The 20,025-nt window shown below is 41.3% G+C and overlaps 1 protein-coding gene across 1 annotated transcript in view; it reads right to left on the minus strand.

The window, feature by feature from the left end:
• Positions 1 to 19,163: 19,163 nt before the first annotated feature.
• The window catches only part of THSD4 (thrombospondin type 1 domain containing 4), a 181,260-nt gene continuing 180,398 nt past the window's right edge, over positions 19,164 to 20,025 (minus strand). The window contains exon 17 of the mRNA XM_058156480.1: positions 19,164 to 20,025. This exon is cut by the window's right edge and continues 1,379 nt beyond it. The gene's annotated coding sequence lies outside the window, so the exon portion shown is untranslated.

The following is a 20,025-nucleotide window of genomic DNA, read 5'->3' on the forward strand; positions in this document are numbered from 1 at the left end:
TCGGGTCCCACAACGTTGCAGGAACAAAGCTGTTTTAGATAGAACGGAGAACGAGAATGCGTTGTTGGGTAGACCAGGTTGCCCTGATAGACAAAAAAACCCCACAATGCCTTGTGTGTGCCTTGTAGAAAATTAGCACCCACCCCTCTCCAGAAGAATGAAATATTTTGAGAAATATTAAAACAACAGAATATTACATTTCCCAGGATGATAAAAGAAGAAACGTGTTTAAAAGTCAAAGAGCAGCTCCCTGCCCCCAGCAGATATTTGGTGCCCATTAGGAAAGACTGGGCCAGCCTATCTACAAGACAAAAGACCTCCAGCTCCAGGGTGATGGGATTAAGACATGACCCTCCAGGACGTAATAGGATTAACCCATCTAGCAGCAGAGCTCACCACATGGCACAATCACTGGGGACATTGCATTACCTAGCAAGCTTCAACCAAGCTTGGCTCAAACAACCTACAAAGTTATTTTTGACCCCTACAACAGCCAATAGAATATATATTCTTGCACAGGAACAGGAAGTTCAAGTGCAAAGCCCAAGAGAGGGTATAAATTCTCCCCTCTCTCAACTCCATGTGTCCAGTTGCACCAGGACCATGTGTTTGATGGTTCTGCGTCATTAAACCATCTTTCCAATCAGCCTCCATGTTTCTAGTGTCTTTCTCCCAACTTGGAACTAAACCAGATGGATATTTCTTCCAACTATGCATTGAAAAGCCGGAGACAAAAAACACACAATGGCTGGTTTAGGGGAAAGAAGGTGCTTTTTTTAAAATTTGCATTTATATCCCGCCCTTCTCCGAAGACTCAGGGCGGCTTACACTATGTTAGCAATAGTCTTCATCCATTTGTATATTATATACAAAGTCAACTTTATTGCCCCCAACAATCTGGATCCTCATTTTACCTACCTTATAAAGGATGGAAGGCTGAGTCAACCTTGGGCCTGGTGGGACTTGAACTTGCAGTAATTGCAAGCAGCTGTGTTAATAACAGACAGACTTAGTCTGCTGAGCCACCAGAGGCCCTAGGCTTCTTTTAAAAAGGTCACAAAATTGGGTGCGACTCACTTAACAACTGCCTTGCTTACAGTTGTAAGTCAAGGCCACTGTAGATGGGCAAGTAGATACCTTTCCTGAGGATGAAGCTCCCAGGGGACAGCAGAGGTTGCTCAGCACTTGAGAAGCCCAGGTTGACTCACAAACACTGCAAAATGATCATCTCCTTCTTGTCTGGTTTCCTCCAATTTCTGAGAGCCCAATCATTTATCCCTCTCAGCCGGCTTTCATCAGACATAAAAACATGAAACCCGCAATCAAGATTTCAGAGAGAGAGAGAGAGAGAGAGAGAGAGAGAGAGAGAGAGAGAGAGAGAGAGAGAGAGAGAGAATATCACAGAGTTTCCAGGCATTTCTGACCGGCTGTATTATTTTCTCTTCCCCCATCCCTGGGCTCATTATTCAGGAAGTGGCATCTAAAGGAAAGAAGACTACAAAGCCCCCAATCCTTATCAGCAGAAATCTGTCTCCCTTTGTCTTTTGCTAAGAAAGTCATTGTGGGGCGAGAAGGTTTTCTAAACCATCTGTTGCCCCATTTCTCCCTTTTGTCTTTCAACAATAAAGGGAACAGTACCACTGATTGTTCTGCAATATTTTGTCTTCCTCTCTTTCCCTAAAAAGAAGAAGATGGAAAAATCCTCTGGGAACCTCAAACCAGACAACAGGTTGGTGCCACAACAGATGTTCCGCCTTTGTTGTATTGATGTTCTAGTGTTTTGCAAAGGACCCAGATGGCAAGGTTAATCTTGAAGCAGGCATTAGTAAACCCCCGAAGAGGAGACAAGAAACTTCTTCTAACATCTTCCTCTCCAGGTGGGACCTCCAAAAAGTATTGATTAAAGACGTAGAACATTCACAGACCAAATTTTCAGAAAAGCATCAACCCTGATTGGGTTCAGTCAACCAAGAAGCCATAAACTTCTTGCTTATTTGTAGCTAATATGTATAAATCCAGCTGTTGTTATTCCAATTTTCTTCTTCCAACTTGCTTATTTGTGGCTAATACATATATAAATCCAGCTTTTTTCTTTCTAAACCCCAATTTAGGAAGAAACTGGTTGTAGAACTGACCTCCAGGTAGTGTTGTGACCTGGTTCCCAAGTAGTTATTACCAGACAAAACCAGTCCTAAACAAACGTATTTTACTAGAACAGCTGAGAATTACTTCATTCTCAGCTTAGTCCAAATTAATTCCAAAACAAATCCTTCAGAAAAAGTCCTTTGGCCTTATCACAAACCTTTGTCTTCTTTGGCACCCTGCCAAAGGTTTTTCTTGGCAAAGCCCCACGAAGTTCAGAAACAAGAGATGCCAACTAGAAACAATTGCAGCAACGTTGCTTTCCTACAAAGAGCCCAAGAGCTGTTGCTGCTTTTTTAAGCCTTATGGGAGGGGCCAATCATCTCCTGGCCTTACTCCTGAGTCGTCCTTTTTGCTTCATCTGCTCTTGCCTTCTGACAGTTCTTCGCATGCGTGCACTAGGAACAGGCTCCTCCTGTCCTTCTGCCTCTCTGCTGTCTGCCTCTGGAGGCTCGGAGTCCGCACATAGCTCCCAGAATGCCCTGGCCCCATCTCTGTTTCTGACGCAGAGCCCTCATCCAGGCCTTTCCCTGACTCCAGGACTGGCCCATGGTCCTCCCCAGCCTCCTCACTGTCCGCTGCCAGCTCCGCAGACTGTTGGCGGACCACAACACGTAGCATCCCCTCCTACCCTACCCCCCTGCACACATCAAAGAAAGGTCTAATTAAAGCTTCCACCATGAAGACTTTATTGACGGGGTCTCTTTGTTTTTCAATGTTCTTCTTGAAAATATATATATTTTCTTTTGCATTAAAGGACTTGGCTATTTGTTTCCTTTAACAATCCCTGTGTGTTGATCGAAGCAGGAAACGATCGGAAACCCTTCCCTGTTGCTTTGCCAATGGCTCTTTCAGCAATGAGCATTAAGAGTCTGATCCTTCATTAGTAGTCTCCTAATTACAGTTAACCAGAAATTTAAGTAGGCCAGTAAGACACATTAGTTGTTCTAGCTTGGCTTCAGAGAATGGTTAAGGAATGGCCTCCTCTCGCAAGACCTATTTCTCTTCGATGTCCTTGAAGGGTAATATTGGCTGAAGTGATAAAATAATAAGGCCATTTTTTTTTTGGAAACTGAAATAGAGGAGAAAAAACCCCCATTATTTTCCCTATCCTGTGCAACTTTTCTGACCCAGCAGGCTCAGATGACAAAGTCCACTGCTAAGCAAAACAATGGCCGCCATTTTCTTTTTCTTATAATGGAACCTGTTTAGATTTCTGCTTCTCTCTCTTTCAATCACCCATGATCATGGGATTCGCTTAACGGCCATGCCAAATAAAAGGTTGTAGAATCAGACATGGTGAAGTGATGACACACTTCATGGCTGCATCACTAAGCAATGGAAATTCCAGCTCTAACTGTGGTTGTTAGTTGAGGATTACCTGTTACCCTCTAAGCTTATTGGAGGCCTCAGATGTCATGGAGTGATGCCATTGTGGACTAAGATGAAACCTTCCTCTAAGCTTATTTGGAAAGGAGGTCATCTAACTGAGCTTCTGGGACCAGCCTTGCAGATACAGTGTTTCATATGGGGTCAGCTAAAGGAGACAATCATATTTTACCCAGGAGTCCTTGGGCTTGGTACCCAGGGGTGAAATTTAGCAGGTTCTGACAGATTCTGGAGAACCGGTAGCGGAAATTTTGTGTAGTTCGGAGAACTGGCAAATTCTACCTCTCCCTGGCCCTGGAGTGGGTAGGAATGGGGATTTAGCAGCATCCCTCCCCTGCCACGCCCACCAAGCCACAGAACCGATGGTAAAAAAAATGAATTTCACTACTGCTGGTATCCCAGTGAATAATAAGATCATCACACAAGTAGGTATCCCTCATACAACCCTTGCAGAAAAATTTCTTTCCCTACCAAAGAGTGGAATCACAGCATGAAAAAGACAAGATCAAATAATTACCTTCTCTATCTGTGAAAGTTGAGCTTAAGCAGGTAAGAAGTTCCACCAGGCCTGCTCATTAATTTAGTGTAATGGATCCTTTCATATATCTGCATGAGACACTCTCTGCTGTGCTGGGGAAAAGCTAGCCTGTCATTTATCAAAGTTCTCCCCGTCGATGGGGCAACCTTCCAAAAACATGGAACACTGGGTTGCCATTAAACAGATAATTTCATGGAGCAGAGAGGAAGACAATCCGGTGGTTGCCTGAGCTTGTTTCCGATGGTGTCTTCCTTTGTTGTCTCAGGAAAAAAAACAGCTTCTGGTCCATTTGTCCCCACTCGTCACCTGGGGAAATGGGCCCAGAGTTGAAAACTGATGGGAAAATGGTCTCCAAGTTACAATTTAAGTTTCTACCAAGATGTTCAGACTGTAATTTGGCTCCATGGGTGAAGAATAGCTCAGCGGATAGATAAGGTGGCTGCAGTTACCTATGTAGGCACTGTGAAATCAAATTACATATCCATCATTTTTAAGAGCTCTGATGGACTGATTGCCTTTCCTGCTGTACTTTCCAGAAACATCTCCAACATTCTCGAGGGCCCTTTCAAAACACATTGGCTAGACGTGGTGAGAAGGATAGTTTGCAAAGAGGTCATGGGAGAATGAAAAGAAAACTGCAGATCTCCAGAAGAACCCTTGAGAAGCCAAATGTGAATTATTATTTTTCTCCTTCAAGAAAACAACCAAGCTCAGAGACCACCAATGACCCCAGCAATGATCCCACAGTCCTCCTCCTCTTTCTCCTCCCTCCTCCCTTCCCTCCCTCCATCCCCTCCTTCAAGCTTTGATGATGTTCCCTAGTTGGGTCATAAAACATCTGCAAGGAAACCACCAAGCTCAGAGAACACTAAGGACGCCACAATACTAAACATTAAATCCTGGAAGAGGAACCAATTTAGCTAAACTTTGTCACGGTCAAGATGCAATTCCCTTCATTTACAAATTAAACCTGGGGACCTACAGGTCTTCTGGAGTATCTACTTTAAAGACTAATTAGCACAGGTGTGGCTTCCTATGGTTCAGAGTCCCAGAATGGGCAGTTCTGTGTGGTTTTTTTAAAAAAGCTGCCTGGCTAATGAGGTGGCTGTTGGGAAACAGGTTGTAGTTTCCTCTATTTAATGATTGGGAGACAAGCAATTTCTGGAACATGATTCCAAATCACTGGTGGGTGGTTTTCTGCTGGTGGAAACAGCACACTACAAGACATTCTGACAAATTGAGTGATGGAGACTCGGAAAGCGTACGCTCTGAGCAATTTGTTAATCTTTAAGTGGCTCCAAAACCTCTGTTCATGGCTGGTATGAACTAAGCCAGCTGTAGCCTCTGGAAATGATCTTCCCCATGGGGTTGGCCAGGAATCATGGTCAGCTACAAATCTTGGTTCCGGTGGGGCTCAGCCCAAGATGGATCTGATTTTTGTCACTTTGGGCCATCTGGTTGACTCATTCTCCCATGAAAACTGACTTCCATTGGGCATCACAATAAACATTCCAAGAGAGACGTGGGCAAGAATTTAAGGTATATTAAGGTATATGAGAAGGTATCTTAAACAATACCCTTATGAACCAGTGGTGGAATTCAAAAATTTTTTACTACTGGTTCTGTGGGTGTGGCTTGGTGGGAGTGGCTTGGTGGGCATGGCAGGGGAAGGATATTGCAAAATCCCCATTCCCTCCCTATTCCCGGGGGTGGGATACTGCAAAATCTCCATTCCCACCCCACTCCTGGAAGAAGGATACTGCAAAATCTCCATTACCACCCAGGGGAAGGATATTGCAAAATCTCCATTCCCTCCCCACTCCTGGGGGAAGGATACTGCAAAATCCCCATTCCCTTCCCACTCCTGGGAGAAGGATATTGTAAAATCCCCATTCCCTTCGCACTCCTGGGGGAAGGATACTGCAAAATCACCATTCCCACCCTACTCTGGGGCCAGCCAAAGGTGGTATTTGCTGGTTCTGCTCAAAATTTCCGCTACCAGTTCTCCAGAACCTGTCAGAACCTGCTGGATTTCACCCCTGATATGAGCAGAGACTAACACCAAGGTCAACACTAGGCCAGTAATCAATTGGACAATGGCCCAATCAAGGAACTACCAATGCAGAAAACAAGCTAATAGTAAACAACAGTCTAATCAAGGAAACCCCAAGTATACTCCAACCCATGCTGACAGGGCAAGCAACTAATATATAAAAAATGCCAACCTCTTCTAGCACTGATGATGTGACCTAGTTGGGTAATGAAACGTCTGCAAGAAAACCACCAACCTCAGAAAGCACCAAGGACTCCACAGTCCTCCTCCTCTTCCTCCTCCTCTCCACAAACCCCACTGCCTTCCAGCTCTGACGATGTTATCAAGTTGGGTCCTGAAACATCTGCAAGAAAACCACCGAGCCCAGAAAGCAGCAAGGATCCTGCAGTTCAACCCTGAGCTACAAATATTCTATCTGAAGTTATAGAGTCTAATCAGGCAAGATTATGACTCTCTAATCTTGCTAGTTGCGGTGAAGCTTTCCTAGGAAGCATTGGCACAAGATTTACTGAGATGTTCATCATATCTGGGACATCACAATATTAACTTATAATGTAGCTCTGTGAGTCTACATTAAATTCATAAATTATGAGATCCATTGAAGAAATCCATAGAGGCATACAAAACCACTACAAAGTCACCTGCCTTATGAATTATGCAAAGCGTGTTATTTTCTGAATGACGTTTGTGTTGTGTGTGGCATTTCAGGCACCCTTAGCCTTCTCCGGGGACTCCTATTATACTAGGTACCGACTTTTACTGATATCCCAAACTTCAATTAAACTGGAAAGGGATTCCTCCAAGTGACTTCACTAATGAAAACATTGACTTGATCTAATGGGTTCCACCAGCTTCTCTCTGTGTTGATTGCGCCTCTCATTCCTGACAGTAATTAAACTGAGGATGCAATAATTAAGGAATTAAGGAATTTGGGGACGTTTCTTACAGGCAAATGTAGGATAATGTGTTTGCCTGAACTCTGCTGACTGCTTCTCACCACAAGCTAATTAAAACCTAAGTGAAATAACAATAAAACTGCAGCACATCCTCCATTTAAATGGTGACCTTGCTTTCAGACAATTACGGCAACGTCTCCCCCCTCACCGTTTTGCCTGGTCTGCCTCAGTTGCAGATTATCCCCAAAGCTTTAACCAAAAACTATCTACTAAGAGGTCTGTAAGGAGCGTGCATAAGAGCACCAGCATGCCTACCGTTCCTGTCCTAATGTTCCCTTTGATTGTATCCAATTTCATATACCGTATATACTCGAATATAAGCCGATCCGAGTATAAGCCGAGGTCCCCAATTTTACCCCAAAAAACTGGGGTAAACTGGGGACTCGAGTATAAGCCGAGGGTGGGAAATGAGGCACCTAGCGGTCGGGAAACCCTCCTCCCTCAGCCGAGAAGGCTGGCGGCTCCCCGCCCGCCCTCTCACTGCACCGCAGGGCTTCCCAGCTAATGCAAAAGCCCGCCAAGTTTGCGCCATCCGGTATAATGTGAAAAAGAAGAAAAAAAACTCGAGTATAAGCCGTATATACTCGAGTATAAGCCGAGGGTGGGAAATGAGGCAGCTACCGGTCGGGGAAACCCTCCCTCCCTCAGCCGAGAAGGCTGGCGGCTCCCCCGCCCCGCCCTCTCACTGCACCGGCAGGGCTTCCCCGCGCTAATGCAAAAGCCCGCCAAGTTTGCGCCATCCGGTATAATGTGAAAAAAAGAAGAAAAAAAAAACTCGAGTATAAGCCGTATATACTCGAGTATAAGCCGAGGGGACGTTTTTCAGCACAAAAAACGTGCTGAAAAACTCGGCTTATACTCGAGTATATACGGTAGTTATTACATACTTACGCTTATATATATGCTTATATATCATATAGTTATTTCATGCTTATGCTTATATATACTGTTGTGACAAATAAAATAAATAAATAAAAATAAATAGATAAATTATGAAAGAGCTGGGTTTCAAACAGACTTGCCTTTCCTTGCAAGTTCCTTCTTCTTTTACGGTTAGTTTGGAAAATCTTGCTTAATTTTGGTTAGGAATGGAGATGCATTGAAGAATTCAAATGAGAAAAGGACCAGCTCAGAGAAAAATTATTTTGGGGGAGGGGGAAAAGAGGGGGAGGGGGATAATGAAAAAAATGCTGGGATCCCTTCAATATTCATACTATTCTTACATTCCTATAGTAGCACACATTAAACCAAGTTAGTGAAAAATCCTAATGGTTCTGTTCACCCAATTTCCAAAGCTGGTAGCAGTAAACTTGTTTAATTGGGGTTGTGTGTTTTATTTCTTTGGGGTCATTAATGCTTCACTCTAAATGTTCTGAGAATCCAGAAAAAGAATTAATTATTTATCAGTTAAGCTATAATTATTTATCAGTTAAGTTATAGGAACACAGCCACAATGGCCACAATGGAGTTTCAAGGGCTTTCACTCAATTTTATTAGAGGATTGGAATTTTTTTGAGAGAGAGAGAGAAGGGGGGAAGGAGAGAGAGAGAGAGAGAGAGAGAGAGAGAGAGAGAGAGAGATATGAACAACATTGGAGACAGGAAAAGTGTTAGGTGATCCAGCTTCAGAAAGAAGGTGAAACCAGTCAGGCTATGAAAATGAGAAAGAAGACCGCAATGAATGGATGCCTAGGTGGACTTCATGTTCAGAAGATCTTTAAAAAGACCCTCCTGGTAGCTAATCAAACATATCAAGGAACTGGACAAATATTATCACCCTTTCCTGATTCCTTCCCCTCGTTTCAAGTGGTCCATCCATGATTTTGGAGAAGGTACGGAGGGAGCTAATGCAATGAGCAACCCCTTCCAGCTCTTTCCTCCTCTCTGATTTCCTATTTTCAAATCCCTCCAAAGTGATAGACATTCCAACAGCAGCAAAGCTGATGGTAAACCTCTGAGCCACAAGTTCTCCTCCCTTCATCAGCCTGAGCCAGGGGAGAGAAAGGTGAAAGCTGAAAGGTAAAAGGGAAGCAGTATTTTCCCTCCCATGGTCTGCCACAACATGGGAGGGAGCATATAGATCTCACACACACACACACACACACACACACACACACTGTGTGTGTGTGTGTGTGTGTGTGTGTGTGTGTGTATTTATTTATTGAGGGATCCTTGGTGCTCTCTGAGCTTGCTTGTTTTCTTGCAGATGTTTCATGACCCAAACAGTGACTGGCCCTGATGATGTTACCTAGTCTGGGTCATGAAACATCTGAGAAAAAAAAAAAGCAAGCTCAGAGAGCACCAAGGACCCCTCGTGTCAATCCTGAGCTACAAATATTCTCCTTTATTAGTAATTTTTTTAAAATACTCCTAGAATGTCTTCCTAAGATTTTCTTCTCGGATTCTCTTTAGCTTTATGTTCAAAAGGCCTTTTCCCACAAGGCAGATGCTCAAAGCCATCTCAATTTTCCCCTTTTCCATCATTCATACAGCCAATTGATAAATGCCATTCAGGCTCAGAGCGAGATTGCCCCATTCTACTGAAAAGTTTGCAAAGCGAATTCTTATAATGACCGATGTCAGTTAAATACTGAGGGGGGAAAAACCCTCGTCAATTGTTCTCTAAAGGGGGAGGGGAGTTGCCTCTCTTTCCAGAATCTCCATCCCAATATCTGAATAGAATAGAATAGAATAGAATAGAATAGAATAGAATAGAATAGAATAGACTAGACTAGACTAGAATAGAATAGAATAGAATAGAATAGAATAGAATAGAATAGAATAGAATAATAAATATGGAATGGAATGGAATGGAATAGAATAGAATAGAATAGAATAGAATATTAAATATGAAATGGAATGGGAATAGGAATAGAGAATAGAATAGAATAGAATAGAATAGAATAGAATAGAATAGAATAGAATAGAATAGAATAGAATAGATTAGATTTTTTTATTGGCAAAGTGTGATTGGACACACAAGGAATTTGTCTTGCTGCATATGCTCTCAGTATACATAAAAGAAAAGATCACCAAGAATCAGAAGGTACAACACTTAATGATAGTCATAGGGTACAAATAAGCAATCAGGAAACAATCAATATCAGTATAAAACGTAAGGATACAAGCAACAAAGTTATAGTTATACAGTCGTAAGTAGGAGGAGATGAGTGATAGGAACGACGAGAAGATTAATAGTAATGCAGACTTAGTAAATAGTTTGACAGCGTTGAGGGAATTATTTGTTTAGCAGAGTGATGGCGTTTGGGAAAAAACTGTTCTTGTGTCTAGTTGTTCTGGTGTGCAGTGAAAATTGTTTTATTGATCTTCTATGGCGGTGATGGCGAGCCTTTTCGGCATTGAGTGCCCAAACTAGAACGCATGTGCCCGTGTCTGCTGGAGCACCGGAAACCCGAAAACCAGCTGGCCAGTGCACACTTGCCTGTTTTTTGGCTGTTTTAGGCCATTTTCTGGGCCGTTTTTCGGGCCGTTTTCAGGCTGTTTTCTGGCTCTCTGCCACCTGCAAAGACCAGCTGGCTGGTACCAGAAGAGCAGCTGACAGTGGCGCGTGGGCCCACAGAGAGAGCTCTGCATGCCACCTCTGGTTCACCATAACAGTTCTATGGTCTTGCTTTGGCTAAAACGTGACTATTTGTCTCTTCTGTTTCGTGTTTCTCCTTTTTGAAGTCAACTTTAGGTTTAGCTGGCGCGCAGTAGGTAGGAGTTGCTCCCTTTTTAAATTTAAAAGAATGCTGGATAGTCTCTTTCTAATGGACCTTTAACGGCCAATATTAGTCTCAAGGCAGAAGACTGGGGAGAAAAAAAAAGCAGAGAAGTGGGTGGAATTTTCTAAACTGAGTTTGGAGAGAACCAGATAGGGCACCAAGAACTTCAAACAACATATTTCTGGTGACAGGATCATCTCTACAAGATTTCCTGCAGGGAGGAAATGGATCCCTTCCAAAAACTTAAAGGTAGCCCTTTAAAAAAACGTCTTCCTTCCTTAAATGAAGATGGAATAACCTTTCAAATACATTGGGGCCCGATCAAAGTTACAACAGCACCGAAAATTGACTTATGACACTTAATGACTTAATAATAATATTATTATTAATATTATAAGTTCAGACTGAAATGATGTAGGGTTTCCTGCCTGGGCAGGGGGTTGGACTAGAAGACCTCCAAGGTCCCTTCCAACTCATTAGAAGAAGAGGGAGTTGGGCTGTTCTCCAAAGCACCTGAGGGTAGAACAAGAAGCAATGGGTGGAAACTGATCAAAGAAAGAAGCAACTTAGAACTAAGGAGAAATTTCCTGACAGTTAGAACAATTAATAAGTGGAACGACTTGCCTGCAGAAGTTGTGAATGCTCCAACACTGGAAATTTTTAAGAAAATGTTGGACAACCATCTGACTGAGATGGTGTAGGGTTTCCTGCCTGGGCAGGGGGTTGGACTAGAAGGCCTCCAAGGTCCCTTCCAACTCTGATGTTATGTTATGTTATGTCATTATTATTATTATTACTGTTGATGCATTCCCATGGTCATGTGATCAAAATACAGAAGCTCAGCAATTGACTCATATTTATGACGATTGTGACCTTCTGACAAGCCAAGTCAAGGGAGAAGCCAGATTCACTTAACAACGGTGCCAAGAAAGATTGTAAAATGGGACAAAATTCACTTAAGAACCATCTCACTCAGCAAGAGAAACTTCCGGCTCATTTGGGGTCATACGTCAAGAACTTCCAAGTTTTGGGGGTCATCCAAATCTGTCGCGTGTCAAAGATTCGGAGACTCGCCGCTTGTAATCTTCAAGTCAAAAGAGGGGGAGACAAGTTTAAATCCATTACTTGGGGGTAATCATGGTAATTACAAGTTATTTTAATTCATTTCTTCCTGCACATGATAAGAAATTTCGGTCTTTTTCTTCTGGCTGTACTCACACAATGTGCCTCCTCAAAGGCAAAAATTTGGAGCTACATCAGAGCTGTGGATTGCCAGTTCCTGACCTTAAAATATTACTTTTCTGACTCTCCTCAAAAGCTTGTTTTCATTGCTGTTTGTATTTTATTCTAGAGTTGCAATGAACGGCGATGAAATTACGGTTCACATTTGCTGAAAGAAAAGAAAAAAGGAAATCCAGACAGGCATTTGTAAATGCACAACAGAGCAATTGCTTAATTTAATATGTAACAAAATACAGTAATTATACAATCTTACAATCTCTGGCCCCAGATGGTCTAATTATTGTGATTGTATTTAGAGGAAGAAAAAAAAAAACTCCAGCAATTAGCCTGTCATATTTTCCTAGGCAGGTACATTATCCTTCCATTCCAATTACAATTCAAGATACATCATGGACGATGGGAAATCTCATTAAGAAAAAGGAGAGATAGCATGCAAGGGTGCGTGCCATAAATTTAATGGGTGATGTTTCCAAAATGCTCACAAAATTAAGGAAGGCGATGGGAGCAGAAAATAAAATTTCTGCCCACTACTTATGGGTGAATTTATAAATGGTCTCCGTAGGTTTTGTACATATTCATTTGCAACTCTTTTGTCCAATTTCAGCATTTGTCTCTGAATTTAAAAATATCAGGCTGTAAAATCTCCTCCTCCTCCAATTTTCCCCATCCTTTCTTGGAATATGAACTAACAGGAAAAGTTAAAAAAAAAGAAAAAAGAACTAGAGGAAGAAAAGAAAAGACGAGACGTGTCTGTGACCCTGGGAGGCTGCAACCAGAGGTGGGTTTCAGCAGGTTCTGACCTGTTCTGGCGAACCGGAAGCAGAAATTTTGAGTAGTTCAGAGAACCGGTAATAAAAATTCTGACTGGCCCCACCTCCATCTATTCTCTGCCTCCTGAGTCCCAGCTGATGGGGAGGAAATGTGGATTTTGCAGTAACCTCCCCCCTGGAGTGGGGAGGGAATGGAGATTTTACAGTATCCTTCCCATGCCATGCCCAAGCCACGCCCACCAAGCCATGCCACACCCACCAAGCCACACCCACAGAACCAGCAGTAAAAAAAAATTGAAACCCACCACTGGCTGCAACTGTCAAAAATATGAGTCAGTTGTCAAGCATCTGAATGAAAATCAGAACAGGGGGATGCTGAATCCATCGTAAGTGTGAAAAATGGTCATCAATTGCTTTTTTCTGTGCCATTGTAACTTTGAACCGTCATGAAATGAGCTGTTGTACTTCGAGGATTATCTCTAAAGCGGTCACCAAATTAACTTTTTTGACACTTTCTATAGGGGTGTGTGTGTGAGAGAGAGAGGGAGGGAGGGAGAGAGAGAATAGAATTTTAGAATAGAATAGAATTTTTTATTGGCCAAAGGAATTTGTCTTGGTGCAAATGCTCTCAGTGTACATAAAAGAAAAGATACATTCATCAAGAATTCTAAGGTACAACACTTAATGATAGTCATAGGGTACAAATAAAGAGAGAGAGAGGTAGAGAGAGAGAGAAAGAGAAAGAAAGAGAGAGAGAGAGAAAGAGAAAGAAAGAGAGAGAGAGAGAGAGAGAGAAAGAGAAAGAAAGAGAGAGAGAGAGAGAGAAAGAGAAAGAGAGAAAGAGAAAGAGAGAGAAAGAGAAAGAAAGAGAAAGAGAGAGAGAGAGAGAGAGAGAGACAGACAGAAAGGGAGAGAAAGAGAGAGAGAAAGAGAGAGAGAAAGAGAAAGAGAGAGAGAGAGAATATACTAATGAGCCATTAGCAAAGAAACTTGTAAAACTTCCTCAGTTCCTTTTAAAGTCTTTTGCCCCCCTTCATGTTTAAAAACCTTAATCAGGATTACGAGGCCCTTTCAGAGAGACTTTTTTTAATGCTGATATGCAACAGTGACACCATATGGCAGAAAAGCTCGAATGGATTTGTTCATGAAAAAAGCAGGAACGGACCGGTGCATCTGAGAATGTTTAAAGCAATGTACACACAACTTCACATTTTTTTCCCCCCAAGGAGAAAACAAGCATGCAAATTTAAACTCCTGGACCAAATTGTAACATTATAAAGCCAAGACTTTGCTGTTGTTGTTTTGGCAAGCCAAAAGAACACAAATACACACACACACACACACCAACACACAGATATGTACGTATATGCACACACCCTAATGTGTCTCTTCCACCCACCCTATTATTAGCTTCTTTTCTAATCTGGAGGGTTGCATGATAGATCTATATAATTTTATTTTTAAAAATTGTAAAAGCTGCACATTTTATATCTGGCATCAAAGTAACAATAGCATTTAGCCCTCTCTAAGCAGTTTACAGAGTCAGCCTCTTGCCCCCAATAATCTTGGTCCTCATTTTACCCACCTCGGAAGGATTGAAGGCTGAGTCAACCTTGAGCCATTCAGGATTGAACTGCTGGCAGTGGGCAGAGTTAGCCTGCAATGCTGCATTCTAACCACTGGGAAGGGAAAGGGGGAGGGAAGGAGGGAGGGAGATAGAGAGCAATAGCACTTAGACTTATATACCGCTTCACAGTGCTTTTACAGCCCTCTCTAAGCGGTTTAGAGTCAGCCTCTTGCACCCAACAATCTGGGTCCTCATTTTGCTGACCTTAGAAGGATGTAAGGCTCAAGTCAACCTTGAGCCTGTCAGAATTGAACTGCTGGCAGTCAGCAGAATTAGCCTGCAATCCTACATTCTAACCACTGCACCCCCATGGCTCTAAATACAAAAATATTTATGATGTGATAAGCTTTTTTTATAAAATGCATCTGTGGGTCAATTTTAAGTTCTTCAGATGATAAGAGCGGTTACACAAATTAATACTTGTTTGAGTGAATTTTTGAAGCTAACCCTGGCTTGAAATAACCATCTCCAGCAAAATCCTTCTGAAGCTAGCCTTCAAGAGGAGCTATTCAGAGTGAGTTTAGGAGTGTTACAAAGGTCTGCGAGTTTCAAGATTTTCACTCAGGAATGAATTTTACCTCTTGTGTAAACACAACCAGGAGCTGCAGGCAATGGTAGGAGATCTACCGTTTAATTCCAGCGGCAGAGTTGAGGTCACACCTTGTTAAACATGCAAATTGCAAACAAAATTTCAAGGGCCATTCTTGCTCGCTTCATCAGCCTTTCATTCACAAAGCAAGAAGAACAAAAAAACTAACCCTCCTCAGCTCAGGTCGATTACGATCTAACAAATTGTCTAGTAATAAATGATTTTGAGGGTGTAGGTTCATTCTCTGAGCTGGTGGGTTGGTTTACGAATGTTTCCTTACCAGGCTAGGTAATGTCTTCAGTGGAGTTTACGGGCGGTCAGTGCCGGTGTTCTATGTATAAGGACTTCGTGTGGTCAGTAGGTCTTGTGAGGGGGAGGTCAGAATAGAGTAGAGTAGAGTAGAGTAGAATAGAATAGAATAGAATAGAATAGAATAGAATAGAATAGAATAGAATAGAATAGAATAGAATAGAATAGAATAGAATAGGAGTGGAGTGGAGTGGAGTGGAATGGAATGGAATGGAATAGAAGAGAAGAGAATACAATAGAAGAGAATAGAATAGAATAGAATAGAATAGAACAGAGGAGTGGAATAGAATAGAATAGAATAGAATAGAATAGAATAGAATAGAATAGAATAGAATAGAATAGAATAGAATAGAATAGAATAACAGAGTTGAAAGGGACCTTGGAGCAGTAGTGAAATCCAATTTTTTTTACTACCGGTTCTGTGGGTGAGGCTTGGTGGGCATGGCTTGGTAGGCATGGCAGGGGAAGGATACCGCAAAATCTCCATTCCCACCCCACTCTGGGGCCAGCCAGACGTGGCATTTGCCAGTTCTCTGAACTACTTTTATTTAATTTAATTTATTTAACCGCCCTGAGTCCCCCGGGAGATAGGGCGGTATAAAAATGCGATTAAATAAATAAATAAATAAATAAATAAATACTCAAAATTTCTGCTACCGGTTCTCCAGAACCTGTCAGAACCTGCTGGATTTCACCCCTGCTTTGGAGGTCTTCTAGTCCAACCCCCTGCGTAGGCAGGAAACGCTATGCCATTTCAGACAAATTGTTGTCCAATCTCTTCTTAAGAGCCTTCAATGATGGAGCACCCACAACTTCTGGAGCCAAGTTGTTCCACTGATTAATTCTTCTGTCAGAAAGATTAATTCCATACTTCTAAGTTGCTTCTCTCCTTGATCAGTTTCCATCTATTGCTTCTTGTCCTGCCCTCAGGTGCTTTGGAGAACAGGTTGACTCCCTCTTCTTTGTGGCAACCCCTGAGATATTGGATCCTGATCTAATGGGACCTTCACCTGAAGTGACCTCACCGTCACAAGATCTACTGACCACACGAAACCCTTGTAAACAGAAGACCACCGACATCCCCTAAACTCCGTTGAAGATGTTACCTTGCCTGGTAATGAAACATTGTTCATTCTCCACAAGCTCGGATATTTAGAATAGAATAGAATAGAATAACAGAGTTGGAAGGGACCTTGGAGGTCTTCTAGTCCATGAGTCACCAAACTTTTGGACCTCAGGGACCATTATATTTATACTTTTAAATATGATCTGCCTAATGACCGGCTGGGTGGGCGTGGCTGGGTGGTCATGTGGCTGGGTGGGCATGGCCAACTCAATGTCATTCACGTCGAGGGGCGCCTCGCCAGCCTCTACTCACCCTCCCCTCTCAGCCACTCCTTGCCTTCCTGCCTGGGCTCCTTAGCCAGCTGTAGCTTGAGGACCCCTGATTTAGTGCAATATATAAAAAATGCAAATAATTTTTCTACAGACCACCAAAATTTTCTCTAGTCCAATATCCTGCTTAGGCAGGAAACCCTACACCACTTCATGATTTGCCACAACTGCAAATAAATGACTTCAGCAGTGTACTTTTTTTGTAGTTGGCACGTGGGAATGGGTACGGTGAATCTGGGCGTTTGTACAGTTGCCAAAAATCCATTTAGCAATCTCGGTTGCTTATCAGTCAAGGGGAGAGCTACCTGTTACTTAAAGATTAGTGATTCTTTTTTTGAAACTTCCCTTGTTTTGTAAGCTTTTACTCTGCAACATTAATGTAAAGGAAGGATAATTGGAGTCCAGGGACAGAACTGGCAACGCATCTGTGTGATTCACAGGCAAATCTTTTTATCTTCTTCCCACTTTAGTGCATTGGAAGTCTTAAGAGAGCCATCACCATCAAGCTGAGGTTAAGAATTTCACCAAGATTGGGCATGACGAACTACGTGTGCTGGAAATCTTTTCTCCAAAAAATGAGCTCTTGAGAAAATTGCAGAATGAAAGAGAGAGAGAGAGAGAGAGAGAGAGAGGGAGAGAGAGAGAGAGAAAGAGAATGGAAACATACAAAGAAATAAATAGTGAAGGGTTTCTGTAGAATTTGTGAGAGAGTCATCAAAATTATGATGCAGGGCAGACAGTTAATATCATTTAATAAATCCAGTAGCGTTCGTCATTCTGTGGTTAAAAATTGGTATGAAAAACACATTATTTTTATGAAAAACATACCTTTCCTACAAGGGTTGTGTTTTTTGGAACACAAAAAGAGCCTAGATGCAGGTTGTGAAATTAGAGACCTATCCAGTGGTGGGATTCAGCCAGTTTGCACCACTTCGGGAGAACCGGTTGTTAACTTTCTGAGCAGTTTGGCAAACTGGTTGTTGGAAGAAATCATTAGGGCAGAGAACCAGTTGTTAAATGACTTGAATCCCACTGCTGGACCTATCCTTTTTTAAAATGCAGATATCCTTAGCTCCACTAAAAAAAAAAGCAGTTACATTAGAAAAAGGAAAAGAGAGAGAGAAAAACAACTTACATTAAGAAACCGGACCTTAACATCTTTTGAGTGAATAAAAATTATATACCCCTCAAGGAAATCTGCATTAAAATCAAAACAGGCTGTATTTTACCCTGACTTCCACATTAGTACCCTATAATTTTGATGATTCCACGTTCTTCCTTTCTCAGAAAAACTTACTATATGTGAGCAGCATTTAGTAATGGAAGAAAAACCTCAATAAAAGGTATTGTAAGTCTCTGGGCATTTTTTTTTCTTTTTTGGTCTGGGGCCAACCTGCTTTCAATAGGCTGTGATTGCCCTAAAAATCACAGCAAATAAATAAATATATATGTAGGTCTTTGGTTGTTCTGGTTTTCTCCCGTGTAAAATTAGAAGTGTCTTGGCGACGTTTCGACGAAGTCTCATTCGTTATCTTCAGGCTTCAGCTTCGTGCTTCTGGGAGCAATGTGTGAGATATATATATATATATATATATGTTTTCTGAGGTTTTCACGGGTGTTTGTATGTAGGTCTTTGGTTGTTCGGGTTTTCTCCCAACTTTGTCGAAACGTTGCCAAGACATTTCCAATTTTACACGGGAGAAAACCCGAATATATATATATATATATATATATATATATATATATATAAAATTTGTACATTAACCCATTGAAAGATTTGCCCACCTGAGACATTTTCAAACAGATTCCAAAATGACTTAAGTATTTGAAAACTCTTCCTCATAGAAATGTGCAAATATTCAAATTCAGGAAATTTGCAAATATTCCAATATTGGGAAAAGTGTAACACAGCTATCACACCTTGCTCCACCTGCCCACTGCAAATGGATACAGGTTTTTACAGGAAGTATTATACACCTAATTTACAGAAGCAAAGTTTAAATCTTGATTGTGGGTGGTGAAGACGCTGAGAGTTACTAGTGATTAAGAAGAGTGCTAGACCCAAGAGTTCACAGTACTTATTGAGGCACTTAGTAAAAATCTTGAGGAATGCAAATGAAATTTAAGCAATGTATACTTGTGGCATCTGTGGAGACAATAAAGAGAAAGGTTATTGTTGTCCTTTTATTATTTTAAAGAAATTAAATGTAGGAGGGAGGAGAGAAAGAGGAAAATAAATAAATAATAAATAAATAAAAGAAGGAGGAGGAGGAGGAGGAGGAGGAGGAGGAGGAGGAGGAGGAGGAGGAGGAGAAGAAGAAGAAGAAGAAGAAGAAGAAGAAGAAGAAGAAGAAGAAGAAGAAGAAGAAGAAGAAGAAGAAGAAGAAGACGACTACTTAAAACTATAAAAGAAGCCAAGGATGTTTATTTAATTTCTTTATTATTTTTTCACAATAATAAAAAATAAATTAGTCATAAGCAAAAATATCTTTTTTTTCCTCATTGGCGAATATGTATACAAATATTAAAGTATGCTGTACAGATGCAGTCCAGGTGGATTGCTGAGAATATAAATCCTGAACTAGTCTAGAGGTCCTTTTAACTTATACATCTCTCACTTTTTAACACAAGAAGCCATTTGTAAAAATGGATGATTAACCATGGATTTTTTTTAAAAATACCCATTAAATATGGATTTAAGTATGATACTGATATATTCGACATGGTATAAAATTTCCAGACTAAAAGCTGATTAGTATTACCAAAAAAACTGGACAAACATGGCAGTGGAATATATAAATAAATACAATTTTAGTCCCTTTTTTTTTGTTCGTTTGTTTGTTAAAAATACACCACAAAAAAATATCGCTTTCTAAATAATAGAACTATTTTGCTGTAGTGGCTTGATCTGCATAGACATCGTTTAGAATACATACTTTCCTATAAACATCTTGTATTTACAAATATAAAAAAATAAGTTATAAAAAAAGTATATCCTTCTTTATGTTGCCAGGTGGGGTTAATTTTAGGTTAGTTGGCACAGGGAAGGGGAGGCGGGGCCTCATTCTGCCAGTTGCCTAAATCTGGCTTCGTTTTCATGCCTCTGTTGAACAGAGACGAGAAATCTCTCTACTTTTGTATGGACCTGGCATAAACAAAGCTAATTTTCTCCAAACCACGAGCTGATCTTGTTTATTGCAAAGCCAACGGGGATCTGAGCTAAAACTGAATAGAGGGAACAAGATGGAATGAACCTTCTCTTCTTGAACTAAAATCATCATCAGATATGAA

Source organism: Ahaetulla prasina, chromosome 13, assembly GCF_028640845.1.
Source record: "Ahaetulla prasina isolate Xishuangbanna chromosome 13, ASM2864084v1, whole genome shotgun sequence".
NCBI lineage: Eukaryota > Metazoa > Chordata > Lepidosauria > Squamata > Colubridae > Ahaetulla > Ahaetulla prasina.